At 36.3% G+C, this 20,326-nt stretch overlaps 1 long non-coding RNA gene across 1 annotated transcript; it reads right to left on the bottom strand.

Annotated features, from left to right (window-relative positions):
* Positions 1–423: 423 nt before the first annotated feature.
* Positions 424–19,734, bottom strand: LOC125110000 (uncharacterized). The gene is made up of 2 exons (XR_007130409.1): positions 19,663–19,734; positions 424–712 (listed from the first exon to the last, which is right to left on the bottom strand). It is a non-coding gene; the product is annotated as an uncharacterized LOC125110000 (long non-coding RNA).
* Positions 19,735–20,326: the final 592 nt, after the last annotated feature.

Genomic DNA, 20,326 nt, shown 5'->3' with positions numbered 1-20,326 from the left:
GCATTGTTAGAACAGGAAAAAATAATGTACTGCTGGTAAACAGAATGCAGTGTTTTTTTCTTCATTTTTTAAAGTAATTTTTTGGGAACTAGCTCCTGCAACAATTTCCATCTGCAACTTTATCTTCAGAAGTTTTAATTAGTTTTTAATTTCACCACTTGATTTTGATGAGTGCTGTTGGCAATGGACTCAGATGGCAGGGGACAGGTTTAATCAATTGCAAGTGCCTCCTATAACCTTCAGTTTGGGAAGTAAATAGGAGAACAGAAACTCAGTGGCACATTCTCTTCTCTTTCAAACATATGTTCTTATTTAATAAATTCTCTCTCAAATAAAATAAGCCTATAGTTATTGGCGGTCAGTTTCATGTAATAGGAGCTACTACAGTTTCCTATTTAAAAAAAAAAAATAACAAGACTGCAATAAAACAAACAGTGAGTCACTTTATTGGGTATGAAGTAATAAACCAGTGGTTATAATGATAACTTCTATGACGTGCTTTAAAGGAAAACAACCTTGAATGTTTTGTTCAGTTTGGGGTAGGACTTCTCAGCTTCGTGGTACAGAAAACCGGTAGGTGATCAGATTCTGTCACTGCTCTGGGTTCTCACAGTTGACTGGAAGTCTTGGCTCTCAGCAATTATCCCAGCCATAATTAATTCATAATGAAGTGTGTCGTGTGTTGCTTAACATCTCAATCTTCCATGAAACTCTGCAGAGGGGCAAGAACTAGTCAGCTTAGGTAGTTGAATTCCTGCCCGCACACATGAATGACGGGTGTCTATGTGTGGGAGAGAGACAAGAAGAATGGGGGAAGAAAACAGAAGGAAAGAAAGAAGAAAGGAAAAGACAGAAAGCAACTGAAAAAGAATGAAAGAAAGGCATGATAAAGACAAAGAAGAAAATAGAAAACAAAAGAAAGAAAGAAAGAAGGCTCTTACTCATTAGCAACCTGCCGTCTCAAGATTCTGCCAAGCTTAGTTTACTCTTCACAAGATCTGTATCAAATAGGTCTTTCTAACTTTGCTTATCTTGTAAAGGCAAGTAAACCATAGCACTAGTAAAGGGTTTCCAAAGCCTGCTTCCAAAGCCCCCTCTGCTGCACCTTGCCGCAAGCATTCCATAGCCTCCCATAATACAGAGGCAGTAAATGAAAGCAAAGCCATTTCAACCATGAAGTGTTGCTGAGTGCTGGGTGTTGGGACGAGCCTCATCCCTGCGAGTTCACACGGCTGGAAACCCACAGGGTGACCCATCCCGGGCATCAGTGATGAAGACCGAACATCATTACTCCTGGCAGGAGCAATACTTTGCGGACAACCTGGGAACTGTTGCTGGATGCGGGTTCTAGTCCTCTGGAAATGATATTGAACACCCAGGGAAGTTCTCTTAAAGAAGCAATAATTCGCGGCTGGATATTAACCAGATCTGTGACATACAGTACTGCCACATCATCTTCTCATTTCGCTCGCTCTAACCCTGCAGAACATTTCTAATACAGCAGGGGTGTTTGGTGAAATACGACTTTCTGATTGAATGAATGCCTGCAGGCCCCCGTGATAAACAGCAGTTCAAGCACGCTGTGGCTTTTAATGAGGGACAAGTGCCAAAGTCTGCAGATGAGTTTGTAGCACGCATGCCTTTGTTTGCAACCCCCTTCCCCTCCCTGGTCCCCCAACCCGATTTATCTGTTTATTTTTCATCACGTCTGACCGTGACCAATAGCTTTTGTATGGCGAACATCAGTGTTTTTGCCTGCCTTGTAACATTCTGTTTTTTCTCTGTCTCTTTGCTCTCAGATGACAAGCTATTTTTGCCTTTAAGGCAGTTTTATAGAAAAGAAGTTTTAAAGAAACATTTACTGTGTGGCAGGATTGATATAAGCCCATTGGCATGGAATAGTTGAAGTTTATACACCTTATCGCTTTAGTTTCCCTCTTCTTTTTATTATCCTTTTTTTGGGTTCCTATTACTAACATATTTCATTTTCTTCCAGTGTATTTTTCCAGTACTAAAGCTATGCTTTTTTTAGGTCTACCTAGAAAATTTTCAGTTACATCATTTGCACAAATATGTTGATGTTAACATTGAAAAACCTCTTTGCTTGCAGTTGTATATTTTATTTGGCTAAAAATGGCTCATGTCTAATACATTACATGTCCTTTGGTGATACTATTTAAGCGAGAAATTCCAAAACTCACAAATACCGAATAGCCAAAAGTTCCAAAGCTGTGCATGAACACTAAACATGCAATATATCTCCTCCTTTTCCAAACAGAAATAGATTTCTCTCTGATTTGTTTGATAAATTTGACCCAAGATTTCCATTTGGAGTTATTGGAGTTCCTACTGTTTTTCTGTGTGTTGGTGGGCCAAGGCCTAATCACCCCGAAGCCCCACGGAGGCCATAAATTACAGCGATGAGGTGAAGCTTTGTATTCCTTCGGCCACAGAAGAAGGGCCATTTTGCTGCAGCCTATTTTGACAGGCATGAATTTAATTCATTGTTTTATGACAGATGGGAAAAGTGTACATGCTCATAGTACTGATTTATGGTCATTTGGGTCTGGAGGATTCTATAATTTGCAACTAATGTGAAAACAGATGGATAGGCAGACACCAAAGGTTAGGCTGACCCGTGGGTTCTCTCCCCTGGTTACAAATGGCGTCCATATGCGTCCAATCTCTCTGGGTGAGGTCTTCGTCGGGACAGCCAGACTCTGTAGAGCCCGCTGCACTTCTTTTTTCTTTTCCTGAGTAAGTCAGTGTAAGTGAAATTGGGGGAACATTTCTAAGCCTCAGTATTTCAAGAGTCGTTCTGTGCCTTTGGAACCTGTGGGATTCTTCTTTTTCTTTTGTTTCTTTTCAAATTAAAAAGCACTTTTCTAAGGTATACGCAATATGTTCATTATTATCCAAACAAGTAATACCATCTCAAGGCATCGGTGGCTGTTTTCATTCCAATTGACAAATTTATTTTAATAGAATGATTGATTGAAAACCAGCAGTTGGGGAGTTTCAAAGGAAATACCTTGAGCTCGGGACGGGCATGTATTTCTGTGAGAAATGAGTTTGTGCTTAGATGAATGAATTTCTACTTTCCAAATGATTTTGCATTTTTAGAAAATAAGTGGATTATTGAGTGAAATTGTTTGGTTGATGCTAAGAGTATTTAATACATTTTTGACTATTAGATGATTTTGCCAAAGAAGAAACAGCAGTGATTGTATCTCTTTTTGAAGAAAGAAGGAAATTTTAGACCTTCAGTAACAAGGTAAATCCACAGTTAATTTTAGTTGAATTGGTACTTGCAATCCATGTAAAGATATAACATTAAGAAGTCATGTATTATGTTTTTGCTTACCATCTTCAATTGGCATAACATTATTATTAGCTTCATTTTATAATATTTCAACATTAAAACTGAACAAGTTATTAATTTTAGTTCTGGAGATGGAATAAAGTTGTTTAATTCCATTTCATTTTGAAAACTGGAGATGTAGATTTCTATTCCCTAAACCAGGAATAGAAAATTTAGGTATAATTAAGGGCTGGCTTAGTCTTGACAAGATCAACATTTTGACAATAAAAGCCAGATGACATAGTGATTTACAGTGTTAAAATATTGTTTTGTTTTATTCTGATTTAAAATTGCAAGTTAGCCAGTCCAAGGGCTACTCCTGAGGTTTAACCAACACGAAACTATCCGTTGGTCCAATTAGCAGAACATCGGCAGCTTCTGGGGCTCTGTGAAGATGGCCATATTAACCTCACTTGACATACCCACCTTTGTACATTTACCCTGGGAAGGAAAAATTTAACTCGCTGGTAACTAATTTTAAGTGGCATCAAGAAAAAAATAAGACAAGCAAACCAAATTAAGTGTTTTCTGACAGCTGTGGTCTACTTCACCATAAGGTCCTCTTTAATCACTGAGGGAAAATCATGTGCATGTACTTTTAAATGCTTCACTTCCTGAAGGAGCTTCAGGCTCGGGATGCCATTTCTATTTCAGACAGTAGCTACCACCATCTCGTTGCTGGGTCACATGTGGGTGGCCTCATCAGAAGATACCAAAAAGAATCATGTGAAAGCCAGAGAAATGAGAAAGGCCAAGGTCTGGCCTTAAAAAACTTTCTCTTGGCCCACATGTTTAATATTTATTGAGTTTTCAGATTGTTGATGTAAGAGCAACCTTATTTGCAATGTCACTTGACCTGAGTGTCAAGTTTTTAAAGATTTTATTTATTTATTTGAGAGAAAGAAAGGTATACCCTGGGTGTTATATGTAAGTGGAGAATCACTAAATTTTACTTCTGAAACTAGTATTACACTATATGTTAACTAACTAGAATTTAAATAAAACTTGAAACATAAAAAAAAAACAGGTAGGAGAGACATCTTTTTCTTATGTACTTTTTTAAATGGCTATGGTTAATTTCACATATGTATTCATATCAATTACTTGGATAGGGGCCTATCTAAATCCCACCAGTGCTGGGAAATATGGGAAGGTGACCACTGAGCCATCTTGTTGAGGCATCACCCATCCCTGCTCCCAACCATCCTGCACCCATACCTGTCCCTACCTGTACTTCATTTTCGTTCATCATCCAGAGCTTCCTCTCCTCCCCAACCTCTTCAATTACTCGGTGGCATCAGTGCTAGAGGTTGGATGGTGATCAAGAACTCCAGGAACCCTGATTTTGTGGAGTGCATGGTGTCCCTTGAAGAATTTTACTCTCCCTCTTGGCATTCCCCAAATTCCTTAGGGCATATCTCTTTTAAGAATTTGCCCTCTCAGGTGGTTGGTTATTCCCATCTTTCTCTTTCACTAGGGACCTCATTTGATTATATTAATTTTTTGAAATCCATTACCTACCTCAGTGCCTCGGACGTTAACAGTTGTTCAATAAAAATTAATGGGAAGTTAGATATGTGAAAGAAAACCAAAGTCATCTCCATAATGATTGCAAAACAGGCTGCATGAAGTAAAGTAAAAATAAATCCATAATATATACATACTAATAAAATGATTTCAGTAATAACTACATATGAAGCAACCAATTTTATATTTATTTTACTTTTTTTAACTTTTGCTTGCATTTGTTTTTTATTGCTTAAATAATGCATAGTTACATCTTTATTGGTAGCATTTCCCGAAATTCACACAAAGTAAAAGTTAACTTTTCTGACTTCCTCCTCTTCCCACATTTTTCTCCTGAGGACAGAATGGCTTATTTTGCCATTCCTGTATCCATGAATATTTAGAGTGAGTCCAATCTTTTATTGTTATAAATTTAAAACAAATATTCTTATATACTCTGTGCAAATGTGGTGCTATTTCCAACTGATACATATAAAAGTAAAATGTGGGGCCAAGGGGAAATGTGTATTACATATTAATAGATGCTGCTAAATTTTGATTCAAAAAGACCACTGTTACTTTCATTACAGCATTATCTTTTTTTTTTTAATGTTGTGAGTGTGAGGGATCTAAAAGAGAAAGTTGATAATTCTAATTTGTATTGTCCTAATTGTATCAGGTTTTTTTCATTTTTATTGATTTATAGAGGTTCTTTATATATTATAGACACTGGATACTTTATATATTTTGGATACACTGACATATGTTGTTAATAATTTCCTCATTCTGTTACTTTTCCCTAAACTTTGTTGACTCCTATTTATTGTTCACTGCTTTAAACATTTATGGGAAAAATACTTTCTGTGATTTTTACAGGGCTTAAGAAATTCTCTTCTGCCAGACTGTTTTAATTAGACATTTTATTATAATACAATTGTGTTGATATATATTTTTTGTTTTCTTATTTACATATAGATATTATTCTGGAATTTATTAATGTGTATAGTGTAAGTAGAGATTTTTTTTTCCTACTCAATTTTCCTGGTATCAATTATTGAATAATTCTTCTGTCTCTTACTGATCTGAAATGCTACTTTGCCATAAATTTAATAAACATTATTTTATTCTCATAATTGTAGTAAAATTAGCAAGTAAAAAACATTTAGATAAGATGAAAATTACCAGTAATCACGATACTTTAAACTACTTGGAGGGACGCCTGGGTGGCTCAGTCAGTTAAGTTGTTGCCTTTGGCTCAGGTCATGGTCTTGGGGTCCTGGGATCAAGCTCTGAGTCAGGCTGTCTGCTCAGTGAGGAGTCTGCTTCTTTCTTTCCCTGCTCATCTCTGCATGCTTTCTTTCTTTCTCTCAAATAAATAAATAAAATCTTTAAAAATAATAAAAAATAAAATACTGTGTAATACTTAAATGATTTCTCTCCATGCATAATATAAGTTTATACGGCTGATATTTTATCCATCCCTTTCTCATCATATGATATATATTTTAATATATCATTGTCTTAGTAATTTAAATAACAATAAAATACTATGTCTGCTATCAAGTTAACATAGATTTCTAAAATGACAATATACAAAAATAAAATAAAATAATAAAATAAAATAAAATGACAATATGCAAGGTTAGTGAAGTTGGAGTTTGATTGGAATGTTTACATTGCTACTGGTAGCAATTTTTTCTGTTTCTATTCAAATGCTTTGGAATAAACTCATAAAATTATTTAAGGGTACTATAAGGTTTTATGCTTTGATCTGTAGTTAATTTTTAAGATATATATGCAAAAGGAATAACCAGACATGAATTCAAAAATTAGTATTTAATACATTACAGGTATATTTTGTAAGACTAAAAAGCATGTGAACACTAAAATGTTCAACAATGAGGATGGTTGGATAAATGAGGGTACATTCCTGGGATGGAATACTATTGATTTAGTGCAATGGGGCTTTGTAGGCCTGGCTTGGCAGTCATTGGTGCTCTTTGCCAAATGTTCTCAGCTCCCTACCTCCTGGGCATGTGGGAGGCTCACACTTCCTGGACACCTTGCGTTTGGGTGGGGCTGTGGGACTGCCTGACAATGAGTCATGAGCAGAAGCGACACGCATCATTTCCAGGCCGGAACATTTAATTGCTAACGGGAAACACTCCAGGTTTAGCAAAAAGACCAACAATATTTGAAATGACATGGCTGACTGATGATAATAAGTAGAGATCTTCTGCTAACCAGAAATGGAAATATAGATTAGAGAGAAACAGACATGTGTTGTTTTAAGCCACTAAACACTAGTCAGTAGCCATAGATTAATACAGATGAGAAAAGGTTCACAAAACAATACCAACTGGAAAAATAAGGTAAAAATGTGTTGCATATATATGAAGTCAATTTTGTGTGTGTATGTATGTGTAAAATAATGTTACAAATAGCTGCACCAAATTATCAAGTTTTTACCTTTGAGTGTTGAAATTATTAGTTTTATTTTCTTGTATTTTTTCTATATTTTCCAAAACCAACACATATTATTTTGTTATTATAGAGTTGACCTTTAAACCTTTATAAGCATATAAAATGGTTACATAGTGTTTCAACATGTGAATATATACATAAATTTGGCTTCTTAGTGTTAGGAGTTTTAGTTATGGTTTCTACTATTTTCATAAGATAGTAATTGTTGTCCTGTGTATGTAATTCTTACTCAGCAGTTAAGGATTGTCTATGGGATTCGTGGTAGAATTAATTATTCAATGATTATAGATAATTTTAGGTCTATAGAAGTGGTATTTATTTGCTTTCATTAGCCGTTGTATCAACTACATTTTTATCTAGAAGTGCTCATTCACAAAAATGCCAGTATAGGAGTCTTTCTTTCTTTCTTTCTTTTTTTTTTTTTTTTGGCAAAACTTTATATATATTAGAGAGGGAGATAGGGTGGGGGAGGGGCAGAAGAAAAGGGAGAGAGAAACTTAAGCAGGCTACATGCTTCTGGTGCTTAACCAACTGAGCCACATAAGCACCCCTGTAAAACTTTGTATTTTAACAAGGAAAATCTTCTAATCATATTTTCTTAATTCAGTGTGTCTTAAGACATCCAAGGCAAAGCACCAAAATTATATTTTACTTCCAATCTGTTGTGGACTGTGATGTGAACCTACAGCACATAACCAGGACCTACATGGTGCCACTTGTGTGTAAATCATGTGAGTCTGACATCACCTAAACTTGTCTTTGAATTCAACAAGTCCATTGATGACACTTATGAATACCAAGACAATACCAAATTACTTGAAAAATTTTAAACATTCACACTCAATATCTGTATTTGTGTGGTTTGATAATAAATAAATCACTGACCAACACCAGCCATGATCAATACATGAATAGCACTAAATTGTGTTTCTTTAATTTTAATTAAATGCGATTAAATTTAATTTTTACTCCATTTTTGGCAGGTTATTCTTTCATGATCTTTGTTCCTTTGTGTGTTGGATTCATAGTTCCTGTCACTTGTGTAAGTTTGACATCTGCTAAGGTTTTTGACCCTTTTTGATGGTTGTACATATTATGTGTTTGTGGATTCTTTGTTTGTATCTTATCATATCAAGGAAGGAATTTGAGGGCCCATCTTTTCATCCTGAGTGGATGGAGAATAAATGCCATGCATTGTAATGAAAGGACAACCAAACTGGCCTTTCTAATTTCACACAAAATAATTTTTTTTTTTTAAGATTTTATTTGTTTATTTGACAGAGAAAGAGATCACAAGTAGGCAGAGAGGCAGGCAGAGAGAGGGGGAAGCAGGCTCACTGCTGATCAGGGAGCCCGATGCGGGGCTCGATTCCAGGACCCTGAGATCATGACCGAGCCGAAAACAGAGACTTTAACCCACTGAGCCACCCAAGCACCCCTCACACAAAATAATCTTAAGTCAAAAAGTTTTTCAAGAGACAAAGAAGAACACTATATCTTATAAAAGGGTCAATTCATCAAGAAGATATGACAATTTTAAATTCATATGGATCTAACAACAGAGTCGCAAAATACCTGAGGTAAAAATTGAAAGAATCAAAGGGAGAAATGGAAAATTCAATAATAATGGTTGAAGATTTTAATAATGGATAGAACAATAAGATGAAATTAACGAGGAACTAGACAACTTGAATAACGACATTAACCAGTAAGACATAACAAACACTCAAAGAACATTCCAATCAACAACAGAAAAGTATACATTCTTTTGAAGTACACATGGAACAATGTCCACAATAAACTGCTAGGCCCTAAAATAAGTCTCAATAAATATAAAAGAATTAAAATAATACATTTTTTCCCATACTACAATGGGATATTAGAAACCAATAAAAGAAGGAAATTTGGGAAATGCACAAATATATGGAAATTAGAGAATACTCAAGAAATCAGTTAGTCAAAAAGAAATCCAGGTGAATACAGAGCCAGGCATTCGTAACAAATACTAGAAACCAAATCCAACACCATATAAAAAAGATTATACAGCATAACCAAGTGAGATCTATCTAAATGCAAGGTTAGTTCAACATACTAAAATCAATAAAAAATACACAGTATTAATAGAATAAAACAAAACCACAAGATCATTTCAAGAAATGCAGAAAATGTACTAAAAAAAAAAACACACTCTTTCATAATACCCCAAAACCAAGAAATAGAAGGAAATTTCCTCAACTTGATAAAGGGCATCCATGACAAGACAGCTAGCACTGTATTTAATAGTAATAATAGTAATTGGTTGATTACTACTTGTAATCTGTTAGTACTTATTTAGCTTTTACTAAATTAGAATATAACCTGTTGTCTCCAGCAAGGTCTAATGGGAGTGGGGAGATGAGGGTAGGGGTGGGGAATCACTGTGAGAAGCACAGAGAGCTAGGATTTGAGTCTTGTCTCTCCCTCTCACCAGCCAGTGAATTTGGGCATCACTTAAGTTAGCTGAGCCTTGGGCTTCATACCCATACTTCATATTGAGACTTTCCCTACAAGCTTCTGGGGATGATGGCATCATTTGAAGTATGCAGACTACCTGTTGGACTTGGCATAAGGTTATAAGAATGTTATTTTCCTTGAGAAGTTTCTCATTTAATTATAAAGAGAATGTGTAACTGTTTGAACCATTTCTATATTGGGTTGTTTGCCTTTTTGCTATTGAGTTTTAGACATTCCTTTATTTACTCTGGACATTAAAACCCTAATAGATATATGATTTCTAAATATTATCTACCATTGTGTGGGTTTTTCTTTTTACTTTCTTTTAAATGTCCTTTGAATTGCAAAATTATTGTTGGGGTCCAATGTATGTTTTCCTTTGGTTATTTGTGTTATGAGATCATGTACAAGACATCACTGCCAAACCCAAATTCATAAAAGGTTTCCCCCATGAGCACCTGGGTGGTACAGTCCATTAAGCATCTGCCTTTGTCTCAGGTAATAATCCCAGAGTCCTGGGATCGAGCCCTGCATCAGGCTCCCTGCTCTGCGGGAAGCCTGCTTCTCCCTCTCCCACTTCCTCCTGCTTGTGTTTCCTCTCTCACTGTGTCTCTGTTTGTCAAATAAATAAATAAAATCTAAAAAAAAAAAATTAAAAAAAGAGATTTCCCCTATGTGTTCTTCTAAATTTTAAATTGTTTTAATTTTTATATTCAGATTATTGATCTCATCTGAGTGAATTTTTGTATATCGTATAAAGGAGGAGTTCGACTTTATTTTTTTGTTTGAATATCCAGTTCCAGTACCATTTGTTGTGGAGATCATCCTTTACCTCCAGCAAATGGTCTTTATACCCTTGTTGAAAATCAGTTCGCTGTAGAAGTATGGTTTTATTTTGGACTCTCAATTTTAGTCCATTGGTTTATGTATCTATATCAAGGAAGTACCACACTGTTTTCCACATTGTATCTTTGTAGTAAGTTTTGAATTCAGGAAGTGTGAGACCACCAACTTTATTCTTTATTTTCTTTCTTTTTTATTTTATTTTATATTTTTAAAGATTTTATTTATTTGAAAGAGCACATGTGCACACACAAGTGAGCAAGCTGGGCAAAGGGCAGAAGGGGAGGGAGAAAAATAAGTAGACTCCACACCGAGTACAGAGCCCCACCCGGGGCTTATCTCACAATGCTGAGATCATGACCTGAGCTGAAATCAAGAGTTGGGCATTCAACTGATAGAGCTGCCCAGGCACCCCATGTTCTTCATTTTCAGTATTGCTTTGTCTATTCAAGGCCCCTTGAAATTCCATAAGAATTTAAGGATCAGTGTCATTTGCAAATATCTTCTATCATTCCGTGGGTTGCCTTTTTGTTTTGTTGACTGTTTCTTTTGCTGTGCAGAAGCTTTTTATCTTGACAAAGTCCCAAAAGTTCATTTTTGCTTTTGTTTCCTTTGCCTTTGGAGACCTGTCTTTAAAGAAGATGCTGTGGCCGATGTTGAAGAGGTTACTGCCTATGTTCTCCTCTTGGATTTTGATGGATTCCTGTCTCACATTGAGGACTTTCAACCATTTTGAGCTTATCTTTGTGTATGGTGTAAGAAAGTGGTCGAGTTTCATTCTTCTATATATAGCTGCTCAATTTTTCCCAGCACCATTTATTGAAGAGACTATCTTTTTTTCCACTGGATATTTTTCCCTGCTTTGTCGAAGATTATTTGACCAAAGAGTTGAGGGTCCATATCTGGACTCTCTACTCTGTTCCACTGGTCTATGTGTCTGTTTTTGTGCCAGTACAATGCTGTCTTGGTGATCACAGCTTCGTAATAAAGCTTGAAATTGGGCAATGTGATGCCCCCAGATTTATTTTTCTTTTTCAACATTTCCTTAGGGATTCAGCGTCTTTTCTATTTCCATACCAGATTCCATGCAAATTTTAGGATTGTTTGTTCCAGCACTTTGAAAAATGCAAGTGGAATTTTGATCGGGATGGCATTGAAACTATAAATTGCTCTGGGAAGTATAGACATTTTAACAATGTTTATTCTTACAATCCATGAGCATGGAAGGCTCTTCCATTTTTTTGTTCATGAGTGTTCTGCAGTTCCTTGAGTACAGATCCCTTACCTCTTTGGTTAGGTTTATTCCAAGGTATCTTATGGCTTTTGGTGTTATAGTAAATGGAATCAATTCTCTAATTTCCCTTTCTATATTTTCTTTTTTTTTTTTAAAGATTTTATTTATTTATTTGACAGAGAGAGATCACAAGCAGGCAGAGAGGCAGGCAGAGAGAGAGGAGGAAGCAGGCTCCCCGCTGAGCAGAGAGCCCGATGCGGGGCTCGATCCCAGGACCCTGAGATCATGACCTGAGCCGAAGGCAGCGGCTTAACCCACTGAGCCACCCAGGTGCCCCTACCTTTCTATATTTTCATTATTAGTGTATAAGAAAGCAACTGATTTCTGTGCATTGATTTTGTATCCTGCCACATTACTGAATTGCTGTATGAGTTATAGGAATTTGGGTTTTCCATATAAAGTATCATGTTATCTGGAAAGAGAAAGAGTTTGACTTCTTCTTTGCAAATTTGACTACCTTTTCTTTTTGTTGTCTGATTGCTGTTGCTAGGACTTCTAGTACTATGTTGAACAACAGTGGTGAGTACTATGTTCCTGATCTCAGTGGGAAGGTTTATCAGTTTTTCCCCATTGAGAATGATATTCGCTGAGGGTTTTTCATAGAAGGATTTTATGGAGTTGAGGAGTGTTCCTTCTATCCCTATACTTTGAAGAGTTTTAATCAGGAAAGAAGGCTGTGTTTTGTCAAATGTTTTTTCTGCATCAATTGAGAGGACCATATGGTTCTTCTCTCTTCTTGATTTGACAAAGGGCTGATATCCAAGATCTATAAAGAACTCCTCAAACTCAACACCCCCCCAAAATAAGCCCCTGAAACCCCCCAGATAATCATATCAAAAAATGGGCAGAAGATATGAACAGACACTTCTCCGAAGAAGACAGACAAATGGCTAATAGACACGTGAAAAAATGTTCATCATCATTAGCCATCAGGGACATTCAAATCAAAATCACATTGAGATACCACCTTACACCAGTTAGAATGGCAACGATTAACAAGACAGTAAACAACAAGTGTTGGAGAGGATGTGGAAAAAGGGGAACCCTCTTATACTGTTGGTGGACATGCAAGTAGGTGCAGCTGCTTTGGAAAACAGTGTGAAGATTCCTTAAAAAATTAAAAATTGCACTACTGGGTACTTACCCCAAAGATACAGATGTAGTGAAAAGAAGGGCCATCTGTGCCCCAATGTTCATAACAGCAATGGCCACAGTCACCAAACTGTGGAAAGAGCCTAGATGCCCTTCAACAGATGAATGGATAAAGAAGATATGGTCCATATATACAATGGAATATTATGCCTCCATCAGAAAGAATGAATACTCAACTTTTGTATTAACATGGATGGGACTAGGGAAGATTATGCTGAGTGAAATAAGTCAAGCAGAGAGAGGCAATTATCATATGGTTTTACTTAACTTGTGGAGCATAAGGAATAACATGGAGGACATTAGGAGAAAGAAAGGAAAAGTGAATCGGTGGAAATCAGAGGGGGAGATGAACCATGAGAGACTGTGGACTCTGAGAAACAAATGGGATTTTGAAGGGGAGGATGGTAGGGGGATGAGTGATCCTGGTCGTGGGTATTAAGGAGGGCTCATATTGCATGGAGCACTGGGTGTGGTGTATAAACAATGAATCTTGGAACACTGAAAAAATAAAATTAAATAAAAAAAAAAAAAGAAATCAGTCAAGCAAACAAACAAACAAAGAATTTAAGGATCAGCTTTCCCATTTCTGCTCCAAAAGATCATTGGAATTTTGGTAAGAATTGCTTTAATTCTGTAAATCACTTTGCGTAGCATTGCCATCTTAAGAATATTGTATATTCCAACCCACAAATATAGATGTTTTCCCATTTATTTAGATCCTTGTCAGTTTCTTTCAGCAATATTTAAAGTTTTCAGTTAACAAGTCATTTGGCTCCTTAAATTTATTCCTAGATACTTTATTATTTTGGATCCTATGATAAAAGGAATTGTTTTCTTAATTTCCTTTTTGGATTGTTCATTGCTGGTGTGAAGAAACACATCTGATTTTTGCATTCTGATTCTATACTCCACAACTTGCTAAAATTATTTGTTAGCTACAGTAAAGCATGTGTGTGTGTGTGTGCGTGCTGATCTTTTCATTGTTTTTTTTTTAAGTTTTTATTTATTTATTTGACAGATAGAGACCAGAAGTAGGCAGAGAGGCAGGCAGGGAGAAGGAGAGGGGGAAGCAGGCTCCTGTGAGCAGAGAGCCTGATGCAGGGCTCAATCCCAGGGCCCTGAGATCATGACCTGAGCTGAAGGCAGAGGCTTTAACCCACTGAGCCACCCAGGCGCCCCTGATCTTTTCATTTTGTTTTTACATTGTTTCTCTGTTTTTTTCTAGTCTTTGATTATGTTTAAGGAAGTTGATTTAAAATCTTTGCCTAGTAAGTCCTGGGTTTCTTCAAGTATGGTTTCTGTTGATCTGTTTTTTCCTATAAGTGGACCATTCTTTCTTGTTTGTTTGAATGGCTTATAAATTTTTTTGTTGAAAACCAGACGTCTTAATATTATAAGGTGATAACTCTAGAAATCAATTTCTCTCCTTTCTCCAGAATTTGCTGGTGCTGATTGTTGTGCTTTTTCTTAAGTGGTTTATTAAAGGAGTTATGTGTTTATTGCCTTTTCCAAACTATTTTCACAAAGATTATATTTCTGATTGTATGTGGTGTCTGAAGTCTCTGATTTATTGTCTTGGTGGTCAACCAGTGACCTGACAGAGACTCCCTTAAATGCCTGCAGTCAGAAAGAGGTGGGTGGAGGGAGAGAGAAGAAGAAAGGAACAAAGAGAGAGAGAAAGAAAAAGCAAAAGAAAAAAAAAGAAAAAGACTTCTCTTCTGGTCTTTGTGGCTTAGCACTCCTTTACGACTAACCCAGGTCATCCATAACTCAGCCTTATCCTTCAGGCAACCTGGTTTTGCAGAGGCTGTTGATCTGCAACATGAGTTCTTCAACTTTGAAGAAGCTTGTTCTTCTTTTCACATATTGTGTTGCCTCTTAGGCTTTTGCTTTTTCAGAGGTCAAAAAGTATAGTTCAAAAGGTGCATTTGCAACTCTGATCACAGCAGCCTTGTCCACAGATCCACTCCCCTCCTTATTAAGCCAGTTGTTCCTCACAGCTTGGCAAAGCAAATCTACTCTAGTGAGTGTAGCAGGTTGGTACTTCATTTTTCTCTAAACTTTGGTGTATGGAGATAATAGTGTAAATTCCTAGCCTACTAAGTGTAACGGATGATCAGGCTGAGTGTTGGATAGCCAGAAAGGGGAAGTAATTTCAGGACCCATTAATGGCACAGCTACAACTCAGAGTCTACTGACTGTGGCTATGTAAAAACACAAGCCCAATGTACCAGGTATGATAGATTATACTTTGTAGAAATGATCATAACAATGTTCCCAGTCCAGATGCTCTTCAAGAACATTGCCTTTCCCATTAGGAACTGGAGTCTATGACTCCTCCTTTTCATACCTTGGGGGAGAGGTTCTACAAATAGAGTATGATAGAAGTGATACGTATGATGTCCAAGGTTAGGTCAAAAAAGTCAATCTAACTTCTGTTTGGGTCTCTCTTGGGACATTCATCCTTGAGAGATTAAGACTACTATGAGTAAGCCCAGAACCCATGGGGCCCCTGTCAAGAGAAAGACTGAGGCCCAAAACCCTGAGTAAGCCATGAGACAAAGTCATTTCAGAAGAGGATCTTCCAGATTCCAATGAGCTACTATTGGGGGAGGGGGAATATGATGTGATTTGAATGAATGACCTTTCCACACTGAGCTCTGCCCAAACTGCAGATTTGTGGGCAAAAGAAATGATTTTTTTTTTTTTAGGTCATTAGGTGTTGTAGTGGTTTGTTAGACCACTATAGAAAACCAAAAGAGCAGGTCTTCCACATTTTTAAGAAAAAACCTAAAATCTAAATGTTGAAGTGAAATTTCTAAATTTTATATATTAGCAACTAATTCTAAATTTAAAGTACTATCTGCAAAGTCACAAAAAACATTTTTAGGTCATTTTAAGCCCTCTGGCCACAACTGACAGTTTACACAATATCTCAGTTGTCACAGTAGTGATAAAGCTGCCAGATAATTGCTATTACATTCATTTTTCAGATAACCCAAGAATCACTGAATAAACCAGTTCAAAGTGACACAGCTGGTAAGAAGTATAGTCATGATATGAACTCAGCAAAATCTATCTGCTTTTCCCTATACCATACCACATTTTTAAGCTTAATATAGAACACAGATTATTTCCTGATTCTTTTAATCCTTGCATATCTAACTTATTTAGAAATAGTCCCAAGGTGATTTAATTTCTTTCACTCTCTATCTTATTGGAGCTGTATTCTTTTTCTTATACTTCATTTCCCCCAAACCCCTCACCTCCAGCTTCAATCTTTCTCTTGGGTTCAAGAAAGAAAATGATTAAGCCAAGGAAGATGTTGATGACTCTTCAGTGATTTGCAGTGAGACAGGGTCATGGTGTGGGAGAGTCATGCAACCAGCACCGGCCAAAGTTAGAATAGCATACCTCCTAGCTATCACTGGGCAGTTTTTCATGCCTTCAGGATTGCTGCCTCATGATTTTTTAAATTTATTATTTATAACCAATTATCATTTCCTAGATCCCTTTTGCTATACGAGTTTAATCAAAATGTGACCCAAGATTCAATATCTGGAAGTCTGTGTCAGTATATCTATTTACGTATAGGTGAAAGACACAAAAAGAGGTTGTGATTGTTGTTGTTGGGTTATTTTGGGCGGTCACCTTTGAAAGATAAAAGAGGGAAGACAGTGAGAGCCACCGTTATTTCCTTGGTGATTATAAACCAAGAAAAAGGAAGAAAGGACTATCATTATTTTTTGGACAACAGCTTTATCTTGGGACAAACTCAGCTGGATCAAGAAAAACTTTTATACTTCAAATATAGTGTGATAAATTGGCTTTCATGATAATGGTCTTCTTTTCCTTTTTTTTTTTCTGTCTCATGTATTTTATTTTATTTTCTGTTTTATTTGATTTTATTTCTTTTCAGTGTTCCAGAATTCATTGTTTATGCACCACACCCAGTGTTCCATGCAATACGTGCCCTCCATAATACCACCACCAGGCTTACCCAACCCCCCACGCCCCTCCCCTCCAAAACCCTTAGTTTGTTTTCTTTTTAACTGTCTAGATACTTCTTTGGTTCTTCCCTAGTGCATTTTATTATGGTTAGTATAGGTCTGAAACACATTTTAAATAAACTCCTCTGAAAAGTTGATCTTGTAACTTCTAAACCTACTTAGTGCAGCTTATATCATTTTGGTACAATTGAACTCACAGATCATGGGACATGGTTTTTTTGAACTGACTGGGGGTATGGGAACCCAGGATTTGGGACTGATACTACTGCTTTAACCTGGAAAATTCCCAATATCTATGGGATTTTCTACTTGTAATAAATGGATTATAGCAGTTTATCCACAGGCTGTTTTGAGAATAGAACAAAAATATGTCACTGTGTCAGTAAATAAAATTAGTTGAAGTAGAGTCTTTGCAAATTCAAAGTGTTATTATGCTTTAATTATTTTCTTTGAAAAAAGCCTCACATCAGAGGCTATTTTATATTTCTGTTCATTAAAACATAGTACTTCACAAATAAGAGATTTTCTTTGCAACTTATCTCAAATTCTGCTTAGGGAAAAACTGGGTCTTGAAATTTGAAGAAAACCAAGTTTTTTGTTTTTTGTTTTGTTAAGGAGATTATTGTGTGATAACATAAGTTTGTGAATTATCTGATCATATAGCATCAGTGTGGAATGTATTAATGTTAAGTAAATATACACATCTTCTCTCTCTGCTCCATGGGAAGACCTGTCTCCCCCCTACTACATTGTTTTTGAGCTTGGTCATGTGATTTGCTTAGACCAATGGAATGGTGAGTGGACGTGATACATGCTACATCCAATCAGAAGATTTAAATTCAAATCATGTGTGTGGTTTGACTTGGTCTCTTGCACTTCTGCCCACCATCATGGGAAAAGCCTTCTCCAGGTAAGCACTGCTCCTTCAGCCTGGCTCACAGAAAGATGTACATATGCACCAGATCTATGCATGACCTGCAGTTTCTATCTGAACCAACACAGCTGACCTGCAGACTTGCAAGAAATACTTAATCGTAAGCTACTAAGATTGGTGGGGGGAGGTTGTTATGCAACATTTTTGTAGTAAAAGCTGAATAATTCACATATTAAACACCTTTTTATTTACAAGATTTCTCAGGGCATATATTATGTTAATGACAATTGTGGATCTCAAAATTAATTGGCCCTATACTAGATTTATGGGTTCCAAGGAAACACTATTTTAAAATAAATTTTTAGCATGGCTTTTTTTTTTTCCCGGCATTCTGTCTTTTCAAAAGTGGAAAGGTTTAAGGTTATAAATCCTATTTTATACTTTAAATGCAAGACAAGCCTTGCTACTTTAAATGTAAGACAAGCCTTGCATTTAAGTCCCAGTTTCATCACTTAGGAGTTAAGGAACCTTGGGGAATTCATGTTCATTCTCTGAAACTAATGTCCTTATTGGTAAACCTGAGATCATAATAGTGACTACATCATGAAATTGTAGTGAGAATTAATTGAAATAATAGATTTTGCACAGTGTCTGATCCAGCGCATGAACTTAATAAATAGTAGCTAATGCCACTATTTTTAAAAGCCCAATTGTATAAAATTCTGTTTAGATAAATTGGAAGTAGAAAAATAGTAAGACTAAAGAATATAGAACAAGTTGATTTTTATCAAAGAACAGATTATTCAGGAAAAATTATCCTCTACATCATTTGAGAGTCCATTTTTGACTGAATTCATCTGTCTGGTTTCCGAGTTACACTTTCATATTATGGAATTCAGGTTTTCCTAATGTTCACCCTCCTCCATAGACAGTCCCCTGTTCCCTCAATGCAGGGTAAAAGCCAGGCAAGACAGTGACAGTTGGTGTTCTGCCTGCCTTTACTTACATGAATGGAATAAGCACCCTGCCTGTAGCACTCCAGGTGGTTCCCAGAACTCACCATTCCTACAAACCACCTGCCCAGGCCAAATTAGCAATTTCTCTTCCTATTAAAATCCAAAGATGGAATATGGAATCACATGAAAAGTTTCAACATTCCAAAGACTGAAATAGAGCTTCTCTAACCCCTGCTATGATTACTCTGCTTTAAGCATTAGGAGGAAATGATCTTTTAAAAGGTGGAATAAGCAAAAGGGGCAAACAGTCTCTTCTGGTCTTTCTTGGGGATTTTTAAGGCATTTCCCCAAAGAGTCCTGCAGGCCCTCTAACTTTCCAAAGCTTGTTCATTGTGCCAGAGAAGCAAATGTACCTAGAATTGCTCATTGGGGTAATATTTAAGTCAAGGCTAGATTTCAAGCTCAGTTTAAGCACAACATTTAAAAAAAAATTTTTTTTTTGAGAAGAAAAATTTGCCTGTAAAAATGCTGCTTTTCTTATAGAGAGATCCATAAACATGCCTTGACTTTCACAATGAGGAAAAAAAAAAAAAAGAAGTAGGCTTATATTTCTAAATGTAGATGCCCTGAGTCAGGTGAGTAAGCTAAGTGAATCTATTCATTTTATATATATTTATAACTCTTCTTACCATACACTGAAATTCTCCAAAATTTCCAGTGATTCTTTCTCATATTTGGCACCATTTAAATCATTCCCCTCCCACAAACAAACAAATGTTAAAGTCAAAATGGCATGAGTAAATGGCATTGGGAATTTTATAAATTCAATATATAACATTCTGAAGTTTAAAAAATAGTTCTGAAAGCAGACACACTAATCAACCAAATTATTTAAGGTAATGAGTAGTGATATGAGGGTAACTTCAACTCTTAGGGCTGATTTGTTAACACATTTCTCAATAACTGAAAGTGATGTCCCTTTCAACTCTTCTTGCTGGGAGGAAAATTCATAATGTCCATGTTTACATGAAGACAATGGAACATTTATAAGACAGTTAAACAGGTGGCAGCTGGGATGTGTCACAGTACAGAGAATTTTTATGTGTGATAAAACAAACATAATACAGAATTGACCATTTTGACCATTTTTTAGAGTACAGTTCAGTGGTATTAAGTGCATTCACATTGTTCTGTACCATCACCACCATTCATCTCCAGAACTTTTTCATTATCCTAAACTAAATCCCTATATCCATTAAAGAGCAACTCTCATAGCCCCATTCCCCTAGCCTCTGAAAACCAGCATTCCACTTCTGTTTCCATGAGTTTGAGTATTCTAGGTACCTCAAATAA

Source organism: Lutra lutra, chromosome 9 (assembly GCF_902655055.1).
Source record: "Lutra lutra chromosome 9, mLutLut1.2, whole genome shotgun sequence".
In the NCBI taxonomy this organism is placed as follows: domain Eukaryota; kingdom Metazoa; phylum Chordata; class Mammalia; order Carnivora; family Mustelidae; genus Lutra; species Lutra lutra.
This window is presented reverse-complemented; position numbering and strand designations above follow the sequence as displayed.